At 44.0% G+C, this 13,824-nt stretch overlaps 1 long non-coding RNA gene across 1 annotated transcript; it reads right to left on the bottom strand.

Moving 5' to 3' along the window:
* Positions 1–12,082: 12,082 nt before the first annotated feature.
* LOC120566355 lies at positions 12,083–12,481 on the bottom strand. The gene is made up of 2 exons (XR_005640386.1): positions 12,351–12,481; positions 12,083–12,266 (listed from the first exon to the last, which is right to left on the bottom strand). It is a non-coding gene; the product is annotated as an uncharacterized LOC120566355 (long non-coding RNA).
* Positions 12,482–13,824: the final 1,343 nt, after the last annotated feature.

Raw genomic sequence — 13,824 nt, 5'->3', positions numbered from 1 at the left:
CTGGGGACGCCCCACAATAACAGGATGGCAGAGGTTGGGTTTAGGAAAAAACTTACGGGAAAGGGCTTCTCTACGCCCGGGGAAAGGGGCCTTAAACGCGGAGGCAGCGCCACAGTAACACGCGGGACAAAACGCCACACGCAGGGACGCGCCATCCCTGGGAACAAAGCGCGATAAGCGGGATGCGATCCCTTCGGCGGGGTGAAAGTCCTGTGTTGTTCCCATCTACCACCCCGACCAACCTCCCTACACGGAGTTTTCGGCTTTTTATATTACTCCCTACAATTTCGTGCTGTGGCCACAAAATATGCTTCCCATTGAAATACATTACTTCACATTTCCGTGTTGTCCACCACGTAAAAAACGACAAAAACGTCTCCGTGAACACGTATCAATAGATTCAAATAACGTCACATTTACACGAACTTCCATGAGACTGGGCTGTATGTGCGGTATAAGAGGGAGGACCAGTCCAGGCGGGTAAGCGGGGCTGCTGCCTCTCAGAAGAGGCCCTGGCGCTATGCCCAGATTATGTCCTTCCTCCTTCCATTTATTACACCACGGAGGACAACCTCCAACCTCACTGAGACAGAGGGAGAGACCCAGGAGGGAGGGGAGAGGGAGAGCCCAGGAGGGAGAGACCCAGGAGAGAGAGGGAGAGAATCAGGAGAGAGAGGGAAAGAACCAGGAAATAGAGAGAGTCACAGATACAGATCAGACACAGGAGAGCGTGCGCCCACGCGAAATAGAGGGCACCCCAGACCTGTCAAGGGGGAGCGAAGGCGCTGGGTTGTCTCTGCAAGCCCCTCAGCGTTTGAGCAGATGATTGTGACTGCAATAGAATCTGCCAATCAACCACCAACACAGGAGAAAGACCCAGACCAGGCCTTCTTGGACAGCCTGCTCCCCGCCCTAAAAGGATGTCCATCCAAAAAACGCTGCTACAAAGCTGAAAATGCACCAGCTGATCTATGAAGCTGAATTTGAGTGTAAGTATTTTGTTGTGAATGTTCTCCACACTGGCATTGATAATGTGTAACATGCTGCCATCTCACCTTTTCATTTTTATTTATTTGTTTTTGTTTTACAGAATCTGGTGCATCTGGTGGAGCTGAACACACACACACACACACACACACACACACACACACACACATACAGTAGTATCATTAGTATAATAAAGTTCACTTTAACTATTATTCAGTACTGTGTTTTATTTTTGCATACTTTACACTTATGTTACATACAATTAATGACATGAGTTTTCTACTTGAAATTTTTTAAATAAATTTAGTTAGCAAATGAAATGACACAACACTGACATGGAATTGCAATTTATGACATTGTGGTTGGCCCTTAAAGGGCCTTTTGGTCGGCCCTTAAAAAGGGCTTTTTGGTTATTGTCTGTAATTACAACATGGCATCATGACTTTGCGTAAATATATAAGCCACTTTCATAAAGCCAAATGGCGTGTTATTTTACCGCCATTTTCAGCTATCCACGTGTATGATACACGCTGGATACAGCTGATGTAAACAGACCCACCACGTGGCCTCATGCGTTACGTTATCGCGAGAACGCGACGATACTATCGCGAGAACAACGTCCCCGCCTGTTAAGAAAAAAAATGGTTGAGTTTAGGAAAAGAACACAGGGAAAAGGCTTTAGTAACAAAACAGTGACAAAAACCCGGAAAATAATGACAAAAACACGCTACGACAACAACAAATGGTTGGGTTTAGGAAAGAAACATTGGGTAAAGCTTATTAAAAAAAAATAAAAAAATAAAAATTAAAACAAAAAACTGCAAAAACGGCCGAAATATCGCCACCCGCGGGGCGAACCCGGCTCTCCCAGGTGAAAGTCCTGTGTTTTTACCCATCCAACACCCCAACCTACCTCCTTACCCAATCCCCCGTTCCTTTATACCACTCGCTCACGGTGGAAATGGACTCCATAATATAGGCCAATGGCGGCCGATTTCGCGTTGATATACACGCAAAAATGCGATTATGCATCTTGATAACACGCAAAAACGGACTACAAATTGGCGTTTACCACAGACCAATTCATGAGATCAGTCTGGTAATTATGACACAGGATCATGTCGGTGGACACCGCCCGCCTCAGAGGAAAAGTAGGTGGTATAGGCCTCTCTGACAGCAACTGCCTCCGCGGAGGAATTATTGGCATCTTGTTGGATGACACTGGGCAAGACAACACTGGGGGGTGGGTTGGGCGCTCGATTCTCCCTTGGTCTAGAGGGGCGTGTTGGAGCATCACGGCGAAGAAGGTTGTGGAGGACACAGGTTGCCTTCACGCACACCTCCACATTGTGTGGATGCTGCCACATCACACAATGGTAGATCCTGAACCTGGCTGCCAGCACACCGAAGGCTTGCTCTACCACCATTCTTGCCTGAGACATGCGGTAGTTGAACATCCGACGGCGTCTGCAGAGGTTCCTTCCAGGATATGGACGCATCAGGTTACGGGCGCCAACGGGAAGGCTTCGTCCCCACAAAGGTGTGAGGAAGTGGCCCAAGATCCTCTGCTCCAGGGATGATGGCATCTGGTGGGACTCCCAAGGTGCCTTCCTGGAGAGCGACCAAAGGCAGACTCCCTCAGTGTGCCTCCATCACTCCCACAACCATAGGCACCCACATCAATAATGCGGAAGCAGAGGTTGGCATCGACAACCGCAAGGAGCACGATGGAGAAGGTCCCCTTTATAATTAAAAAAAGGAGCCTGAATTGGGTGGTGCCACAATCCTCACATGCTTCCCATCAATGGCCCCTACGCGAATTGGGGAAGTCACGGTTAACCCGAACTGCTCTGCAATATCCTGCCAATCACTCTCCTTTGGCACAGGCATGTACACATCCACTAGCTCCTCCCAGATAGCCTTGGCCACCTCAGGCACAATGACAGACACAGTGCTCCAGCCCACTTCGGAAGCGGTAGGAGAGGGAGTGGTAGGAGTCACCAGTCGCCAGGTGTCTGAAAGAACATAATTAAAATATTAATAATAATTATAATATTAACAATAACTAATAATAGATACATTTATTTGGCAGACACCTTTCTAGATACACAAGGACATCTTACATGTTTAAGGGCGAAAAGAAGAAAATGCAGTAGGTTTTAGCTTCATAGAAATACAGTTAACAAAATAGACTAATAATATTGAAATAACCAAATAACTTGATGATGAAAAAGTCAAATTATTTTCCCATTTATACAATTCCATCATGTAATCAGTTCTGTGTGGTTTTATTGTGTTGCAAAAAAAACGTTGGTCTTGTAGGCTACGAAATACTGGGCTATGCATAGAAAAAGAAAAAACGCTGAGACAATATGCCTATTATCTATAATGATGTGATCTATGTGATATGTAATATCAAGGGGGAGACAGTCTAGAAACTCACCGGAGACATTTTGCTAGGCGTCTTGCTGGACAAATACATTCTCGAAGCCGGGTGTTGATTTTCTTGATCCGTGGACCAATCCGGTGGAGGATTTCATCAAACTGACAGCGAAACCCTGAAATACTCCCTGAAATCCTCACCGTTGTTCAGACGCATCTCACCCACCAGACCAGCGGTTCTCAAAGTGTAGGCCCACTGGTGGGGAATAGAGACGGAAAGGTGGGCGTAACGAGGAGGAAATTTTCCTTTTTTTGCACAATGCATTCGTTCCAACTTCTGACTTTTAGAAGCTGGATATATCATTTGTTGCGTGTAAATATAAATGTGGATAACGTTAGTGATAGTGACATGCTTGCTACAGTTGGCGTTTCTACAGATGAATCGGCGAAAACACGTTTTATTTCTCTGATTCACGGCTTTGTTCTAGCGCCGCTGGCCCCTCCCTTCCAGTCTCTCTCTATGTCTCTCCACCATATAACGCTCTCTCTTTCAGTCTCTCTCTATGTCTCTCCACCATATAACGCTCTCTTTTTCCAGTCTCTCTCTATCTCGCTCCACCATATAACGCCACCATGCTTCGGCAGTTGTTGAGCTCCTCCGATGAGGATTTTTAAAATGAATGCGCTGTCGATATCGTCTGTAACAGACGCTACGGAGGAATCTACACATCTCAGTTCTCCAGCGGCAGCCACCTGATGTAAAAACAAATTCAACCCAAGCGTTCTTTGGTGACGTGATTGATTCTGTTACTGTTGATCATCTGTCATACAATCTGATTGGTCCGAACAGATCCTGTTCGGGCAATAATTGCTTTCAACGCAGCGAAGTCCAGACCAAACTTCCGACCTCGAATTTTGTGGGCGGGGCTAAGTTCGGCTGGCATCCAGGCTACATAACCACTGAAAACTGTCAAAAAATTTAACCAGAAATGTGCTGATTGATGTTGTTTTGGTACATTAAACCACATTATAAAGCCCATGAGAACCGTTGGGAGTCAACCCACAGCCGCTCCACTGCCCTGCTGAAAATGTGAAGCAGAAACGCCTCAGATGTCAGATAACGTCCATAATAATTGGACTTTGGGTTCGATTTCCTGAAAGTTTTCAGTGGTTATGAGGAGCAATATGAGAGATAAATTTGGTAATCACTGATCATTGTTTACGCATTACATTAAACCACGTTTTTATTCATTAGTAAGCTACGGACAACGTTCTTTCAAACATGACCTGCGCGAAAGAGAAAAAAGAAGCAAATGTCGTCATTGTACCCAGCACTTCTGGAAATGTACTTCCAAATGCGTCTCTGTCCCCAGCACATTTCAAACCAAACTGACGCCCATGGATTTACCCGTGACTCAATCTGGAAAATAATTGGATTTCGTATTTTTGACCCTCTGAACTTACCGTTGGATACGCCTCTGATACGGGACAGCTTAGCACGCTGCAGGCTGCAGCCATACCCGCCTCCACTAGACTAGAGAGTGTGTGTGTGTGTGTGTGTGTGTGTGTGTGTGTGACTATAAATGCAGCGTGTGAGAGCAAACCGTCCTTATAGCTTATTAGACCGATCACCCGCGAAATTGTGCAATGCAAAACAGGCTCATTGCAGCTATTAATACAGGGAGAATAGACCTTTCTTGCCAAATGGATTGCTGTTCCTTTTTTAACAGATTGCAAAGTGGCCCTTTTATTTCTTTTCTATTTTTGAACTTGATACAAATTTTGCGACCCGCTGCACTTTTATTTTCTTTATTTTTGAACTTGCTGTTATTTGATGTAGATAGTTGCATTTCGATACAACTTGTTACTTCAATAAATTGGAACATTTTAAGCTTGTTGCGTATTTCATTAGCATTGTGTTGGGGCGATGGGGGCAGGTGGGGCTTGAAAATTCCCCCTTGTCCAAAGTGGGGAATGACCGAAAAGTTTGAGAACCACTGCACCAGACGGTGAAACTCCCCGTATTGATTCCTCTCCGCCAGGTAGTATTTCACCCACACTGATCTCTTCTTTTTCTGCTTGCGTCTATAGGAGAGCAACAGCAAGAGCATTGACCAGCCGACGATTTGCCATCATGGAATTTTTAATTTTGGCTGTTACTATGTGAATGAGCAGGGTGAAGGAAAACGCCCACTAATATTTAATTATACATTTTAATTGTATTTACTGCCCTAATAACGTTAGAAAAATCGTGAAAATAAAAAATGACATGACAACTTATCGTTAAAGTTAAGAATTCAGGTTTGTTTATCAGTACCATAGCAACGCTTAACTTCCGCTGGAATTGTCGGATAGGAACCGTCCCGTAGCTTTTCGCAAGAGTTCAATTTTTTGAACGCACGCGGATGACCAACTGACACGATTTTTTTCACACCGCACTCATTCGGACCGGTTCGGACCCATTCGCATGCGGGTCTGCGAATCTCCATAGGAAATGAATGACTTCCCGGCCGGTTTTGAAGCCGTATCGGAGCTGATTTCAACTGCCAGTGTGAAGGCGGGCGCGGAACTAGAACCTGAGCCGCCTTCTGCGTTAGAAGGGGACGTATCCTTCTGATGTTATGCAGCATGTATACTACCGATCGGGTGGTTGCAGCAATGTTAGCAGTGAAGGAGAGTTGGTCGTCAAGTGTCACACCCAGGTTTCTAGCAGTCTGGGTTGGGACTACCACAGAGTTGTCTATATTTTTATAATCAGGTCTTGGGTAGGAGAGCCCTTCCCTGGAAGGAAAAGGAGCTCAGTCTTGTTGAGGTTGAGTTTCAGATGCTGTGTGGACATCCAAGAAGAGATGTCAGTCAGACAGGCCGAGATACGTGCTGCTACTTGAGTTTCAGACTCAGGAAAGGAGAGTAGTTAGGTGTCATCTGCGTAGCTGTGATAAGAAAAGCCGTCGGAGTGAATGACAGACCCGAGAGAGTTGGTGTACAGAGAAAAGAGGAGGGGACCCAGGACTGATCCCTGAGGAACCCAGTACAGTTTGAGTGGGCAAGGTTCTCAGCTGAATTTCAGCACAACACTGCGGCTAGCCAGACTCGGACACCTGGGGCGATTATGGTCTGTTTCCCGCCGGAACATAAAACTTTCTGTTACTGCCGTTAGCATCGTTATCAACAGGTGCTAGAGTTTGTGCTGGCTGGGTTCGATTGCTGTAAGTTTATAATAGTGGCTACACACAGGTTGTATATTAAACACACTGGATTCTTTGTAAATCATTCATCCATTCATCATTCACTGAAAGAACCAAGCAGGCCTGTGTAACAGGTGAAGACAGTCCTATGTTTTTCAGCAAAATATACTATTATTTCCATTAAATCTTTTATTTTGGACATTTTACCTCATGCCTGTGTGTTTTAAGTGCGACTGTGTGTTGTGGGCGTGATCAGCGTCATGGCGAAGGCGATGCGTCGCGCGTCGGGTCAGAGCCGTTACTGATATGACCGGAGAGGAGTTGGAATCACAGAGTAAAGCAGAAAATCCAGCACTGTCTCCTGCCTAATCTGTCGCCAGAACACGACGCAGAGATAAAAAAAGGGGGAGCAAACACCCCGGGTTGCTTACTGCTTTGTTGCACAATCTGGCGTGTTGTCAGGCATTATCCTGGCAATATACTTCCGTTGCACCAGACTAGATGAAATGTAACACCAAGATTATTGGCTGTCAAACTTTGAGAATTCAAAGCCGGGGTGTCTCTGTCGAGCAGTGCCAATGCAGCATCTCAGTTTTATCAGAATGTAAGTCATGGGACATCCAGTTTTTCACAGCAGACAAGCAGGCCTCTAGTTTAGAGTACTAGCAGTAGCCATGGCCGTACCACCATTTCACCATTGTCACAAGCAGGGCATGAAGTTAACTTTTTGACCACCTGCCAAAGTGACTTTATATCAGCCAGTTTAGTTTTTTTGCCTGATAAAAGGTGAAAAACAGGACTTGCTGTGTCTCTATGATCTTGTCCTGTCCTATTCATGGTAGCCTATTCATGGACATTGCGCCGTCATCACGTGCTGTAGTAGGGGGCCAACCTTGATAATACTGCATAGGGGTCCGGTGTTGGCTCTTATATGCCACTGCATATAAGAGATGAGAGGACTGACAAAATCAGGAGTAGCCTACGCGCACCACAACAACAACAAAACACTGGTGAATGTGGACCATAACACATGAGTTGTTGCAAAAAAGTTGCAACTTTTTTGTATAGTTCTTAAAAATTAAAAAATAAATAAAAGGAAACTTGTTTTGGGGAGAATAATAATTGAGTACGATTAATTAACTACTCTGGGCTGAGATTTTCTAGGAACCTTACCAAAAGGCTCAGGATGATGATGTTGGTACAATATCAAAACGGCTGGTGGATTTAAGACACAAAATAATAATTTATTGAATGAATCAAATATGAACATATCTGTCAGTGGCTTGTTGATCTTTACATTGTTAGTTAATTTCCTATCCTGGGCTGGGACACACATTCATATGGTTTCATATTGGACTTTAACTTATCATTGCACTTACAATAAAGTAGCTGTCCTCAATTTAGGTCATCCCGTAGGTCTCATCTGCGTTTTTCCTGCATCCACCCGTGTGATTGTGTGTGTTTGTGTGTGTGTGTGTGTGTGTGGTTGTGTGTGATTGTGTGTGTTTGTGTGTGTGTTGTGGCCGCGTCAGTCGCGGAGGAAACGGAGCAACAGCCCGCCCGCTGCAGACAGCGGACAAGATGAAACAGCAGCAACTTTCTTGCTTAAGAGTTAAGAGTGAAAAATCGTTACAGCGTACATTGATGTTACAATGTATACAGGTTGGCAGGACTGTCTGAAATGTTTTGACGGTCTTTCGCTGTACCTTTTTTATTTTAAATGTTGGTGCTGTAAAGATATTGTACAACGCCTAGATCACCGACTTGCTCATCTGATAACCATGGGTGGGTGGTGAACAGTGGTGGAATGTGGAAAGTCCATTTAGTAAAGGCGAAGCACTGCAACTTCTGCTACTTGGGCGGAGTGATTTGCTCGCAGCACACAAGAAGCCCTGTGGTGAGGAGCAGAGAGTAACGGTGATTTTCAGGTGTTGCGCTAATCACTCCCTCGCCCTTATAGTAGTGCTTCGCCTTCTGAGAATATAGTTCCCAGTTTGTATACAGTTAGAAGATGGCTGTGTCTCATGTGACCTTGTTATTTGTACAAGCTGTGACTATACAAATCACAACACATAAATAGGAAAATGGCATTATTTTGTCATTTATTGGGAGCAGTAGGCTAGATGGGGGCGGTTACCTCCAGGATCTGTGCTAACCAGGCTAGCGGTGGGTGCGCTCAGACAGAGTTACAACACGCGGAGATGAGAAGGATATGTATGGACTTATCTAAATCTGGGGATACGGTAAATAAGCTAAAGTCCAAATAAGTCAGCGTGTTCCTTTAAATTGTACAAAAAAATTTAGGTGTAAATGTTTCAGTTCACTATTTTGCTCCCACATCAAAGAGGAATAACAAAATCCACCGATATGGATTTAAAAAATTTTGATCAAAAGCACCTTGCTACTTTTAACTGCAGTATGCAACAGACAGCTTTGTCAAGGCAGTGTTGTCTTCAGATAGCTTTTACACATCGACCAGTGGCTGGGCCATCTTGAATAACAAATCGTGTTCTGCTATGAACGTACAACGCGATGATTTTTAAAGTCACAAACACGGTCGGTCATTGAAGGCGGTGTTCACCGGTAGCCGTCGTTCCCAGTAACGTACTCGTATGATAGAGTGCACGGACCGAAGCTTTGTGTCAAGCATCTAAGTCATGACGAGCAAGCACTTTCTTACCGCTGCTGTCATACGGTATCTTCCTCGAACCTACGCTGCAGTAGCAAGCAGCTGGCTCCTTCAGTTTGTGGCACCAAGTGCTGAACAGCTTCCCAGCTCCAACCTTTTCCTCTACCCATGTCCAGCGCCATTTGTTTTCAACTCCTTTCTCAACTAAAGCTGTATCTTTGCCAGATAAAAAAAACTTTGATTCCATGTTTTAGCCGTGGCGTACAGGTTACCACAGTTACCACACGCGCACTCACATTTCTTGGCAAAGACCGCTCTACTTTGCCTCTGATCGGCTAGAACTCGTTGGTCGGACTCGTACCATTGGTAGGTATAACTATGGTGATTGGTTAAACCCAGGGCATCAAAAACAAATCCTATGCAGGCTTTTTAATTAATTAATTTATTAAAAATGTTCTTAAATAGTCATCGCTAGAAGTCCGGCACCATGCCGGATATACGCAAGCCCTGCGCGGTAATACAAAAACGTTCCTCAATATGGCGTGATACAGTTGGAGAATTTAAGTGCACTGCTTGTAGTTCAAGGCCATTCATCTAAGCATCTACTGACGCACAGCTCCTGTCGCGGTGGCGCTATGTTACAGTGGCCATCGTGATGCCGACTAGTTAGTTTCACTTGAGTGAATAACTATCCAGCTAGACATCTAACATAAATTCCATCCATCCAATGGTTGGGGGTGTGATGAACAGTGGCAATAATAGTCACAATAAAGATAATGGAACAATGACCAGAAATAGTAGTTCACGCGCATGGCAGGGCACTGCAGGGCGTTACAGGACATAGCAGGGCATAGCAGGACGTAGCAGGGCATAACAGGACGTAGCAGGGCATAGCAGGACGCAGCAGGACGCAGCAAGACACTGCAGAGCGTAGCAGGGTGTAACAGGGCGTGGAGCAGGACCACCGGGACAGCTGCAACCATGATTTAGGTGCCACCCTAAGCCATGGAAACATGCTGGACTCCGGGGAATAAGCTCCCCAGAGCTAAGTTAGTAACAAGCATTTCTGGGACAAGGATGCACACAAATGGAAAGAGAGAGGAGAGAGAGAAGCTCAGTGTGTTAAAGGAAGTCCCCCAGCAGTCTAAAACTATAACAGCATAATTAAGGGAGACAAGTTAAGGAGAGGAGCCTTGTCGGGCTGGAACTCTCCCCTGCCGGATCGGGCTGTGCTGGCCTGCCTCCCTCTACTTTGATTATATCATTGATTATATGGTAGATTAATCTGACGACTATGAAGAAAAGCAGAGAAGAAAAAGGGTGCTGCATATGCAGACACACACCCTCCCCGCGGGTTTGGATGAACGCTGCAACTCCTCACTCCCTAAATATAAGCTTTATCGAAGAGGAGAGTTTTAAGTTTACTCTTAAATGTGGTGACGGTGTCTGCCTCCCGGACCCAGACTGGGAGCTGGTTCCACAGGAGAGGAGCCTGATAGCTGAAGGCTCTGGCTCACATTCTACTTTTAGGAACCACAAGTAACTCTGCATTCTGGGAGGCCCAAGTGCTCTAGTGGGACAATAAGGTACTATGAGCTCTTCAATATATGATGGTGCTTGGCCATTTAGAGCTAGGTAGGTCAGGAGAAGGATTTTAAATTCAATCCTGGATTTTACAGGAAGTTAAGCCAATGCAGATAAGCTAATACAGGAGAAATATGATCTCTTTTCTTAGTTCTTGTCAGAACACGTGCTGCAGCATTCTGCATCAGCTGGAGAGTCTTAAGGGACTTATTTGGGCTGATAGTAAGGAATTACAGTAGTCCAGCCTGGAAGTAACGAATGCATGGACTAGTTTTTCGCAAGATTTTTGAGACAGGATGTGCCTAATTTTGGCAATGTTAGGAAGATGAAAAAAGGATGTTCTTGAGGTTTGTTTAAAGTGGCCGTTAAAGGATATATCTTGATCAAAAATAACTCCTAGATTTCTGACAGTAGTGCTGGAGGCCAGGGCAATACCATCCAGAGTAACTATATCTTTGGATAATGAGGTTCGGGTGTTTAGGGCCCAGTACAATAACTTCAGTTTTGTCTGAGTTTAACATCAGAAAATTGTAGGTCATCCATGATTTTATATCTTTAATGCATACTTGAAGTTTAGCTAACTGACTGGTGTCGTCTGGCTTGATTGATAAGTATAATTGGGTGTCATCCGCATAACATTGAAAGTTAATTGAGTGTTTCCTAATAATATTGCCTAGAGGAAGCATATATAAGGAGAATAGAATTGGTCCAAGCACTGAGCCTTGTGGAATGTCATGGCTAACTTCAGCATACTTGGAGGATTTATTGTTAATATTAACAAATTGAGATCGATCAGAGAAATAGGACTTAAACCAGCTTAGTGCAATTTCTTTAATGCCAACTAAATGTTCCAGTCTCTGTAACAGGATGGTATGGTCAATAGTATCGAATGCAGCACTAAGATCTAATAAGACAAGTACAAGTCCTTTGTCTGAAGCAATTAGAAGGTCGTTAGTAATTTTCACCAGTGCCGTCTAGTACCTTACCAGTACAGTAAGTAGGGCAGGGATTTGGCATAAACAGCATCAGAAAGACTGAGGGGAAATTACACAAAGTTTAATCTAAAGTTAAGTTTAATTATAAAACCATAAAAGGGCTTTTGAAAAACATTCGGGCCTGGTGTCCCAGAAGCCACCTCCTCACTGCACCCCTGTATACACAACACAAATGTAAATTCAATACAGTTCTATCCATATCATTTCCACATATGAGTGACATATTGCTGATTTCCAAACACAATAGAAGGAGATTTAACAAGGCTTTAACATATGACATAAGTCCAACATCACAATAAGTATTCTCTCACACTCTCTTTGTCAATCAAATTTTACTTCTGACATCACCATTATCAAAGGAATCACAGTTCAGGACATGCACAGTCTCTAAACTTCAGTACAAAACTGCAGTGTAGGATTCTTCATTTTTTGCTTGTAGTCCGCATCAAACTTTTCATCCTGCGCCCACGGTGAAAAGGTTCCTCCAGTCACCAACCTTCCCTGCAGAACCACAGAAAATCAGACGGGTGTTTTAGCTAAAGGTGGAATCATGTTACATGTATTGTGTATCACTATTCACTGTACCTTTCCTTATGAAGAAAGACTTTTTGAAATCCATCAATGGAACCGTTGAATGGTTGACCATGTTGTTCTTTTCATAACATTAAACTGCACAATGCCTGTAATTCTTTCCTTCTCCTCAGCTGAAGGAGACAAACCAAGAAAGCAGCAGAGTTTGTCTATTTCCGCCCAGTATCCTGGAAGCACAATGGTCAGATATTATCACCACAATATCATCAGCTAGCACAGAGCTTTGGGAAAGTAACCTGAACAGGGAGATTCTAAATCATACAAACACATGCACGGACAACAGCGATTGCGATTGCGACCTACATTGACGTTCTAGGGGCGCCTCTAGTGGCGGGTAATAATTAGGACGAGAGCAAAGCAGGAAGTTAGGTGACGTAATATAACACAACAAACAAACACAGGAATTTTACCCGAGAAGCAGGGTTTGAGTCCGTTTAAGACTAAAGTAAATGACAATTTACGTTACATTCACACATCACGTTTGTAACCAGAAGTGAAGTAACGTCCGATTTAAACTGAAACCACGATCTTTCCTAAACTTAACAAAGTTGCCTAGTTTTTTGCCAACACATAACCAAACTGCAATCATTTCACAACGTTAAAGACTAGGGGCTATTTTATGAAACGCTCCTGTGGGTCGTATTATAGGGTTGCAAACACTATTGTTTTCCACAGCTGTTGCAATGGATCGATAACAGAAGGAGTTGTAAGCAGATTCTGAAGCAGAGAGACAGCTTTGACCTGAGCCGCATTATTGACTGCCATATCGCGTTTTGCCCCACCTGTTTCAACCTCTTCATTTATGTTATTGGCCTTTGGTGTTCCATGGTGTGGTAGCAACTTCAAGTTAATGCCACATGTTGTTAACCGTTGGAATTCAAGCAAAATACTTGGATAGGTTTATTAAAAGTTCATGGTTTGGGTTAAAATAAGTTTATGTAATTGAAGTAGTCAATGTAAATAACTCAATAGGTCAATTCATTGGCAGGTCGGTGGTTTGATCCCTGGGCCTACAGTAACATGTCGGTGTCCTTGGGCAAGACGCTGAACCCGAATGTTCTCCCAATGCTGCGCCATCGATGTGTTATATATACACCGATGGCATATGTGTTTTTGCAAGTAAAGTATTTTTGGCCTAGGCGGTTTCTCATAACAAATCGTACCATATCTTCGTATGGTTTGGACGACTCTTTGCTTTGGGTAGATATAACTGGATCCTGTGGTATAATCCTTACAAAAACCTAAGCATTTCAACAGCAATTCACTAATTTAGGTTAGGTTTTGTTGTACAGATTACACAAACAAGATACATTATAATGTGTTAATTAGTGAGCTTCAGTGGTGCTGGTAGGAGGCAATGTTGGCAAGAACCAGGCTAGCTGCTTCCACTCTTTGTGCTGAACTAACTGGCTGCTGGCTAGCCTTTTCAACGGACAGATATGAGAGTGTTATCGATCTTCTCATCTAA

This window comes from Perca fluviatilis, chromosome 10 (genome assembly GCF_010015445.1).
Source record: "Perca fluviatilis chromosome 10, GENO_Pfluv_1.0, whole genome shotgun sequence".
NCBI lineage: Eukaryota > Metazoa > Chordata > Actinopteri > Perciformes > Percidae > Perca > Perca fluviatilis.
The sequence above is the reverse complement of the archived record's forward strand: the minus strand, read 5'-3'. Positions and strand labels throughout refer to the sequence as shown.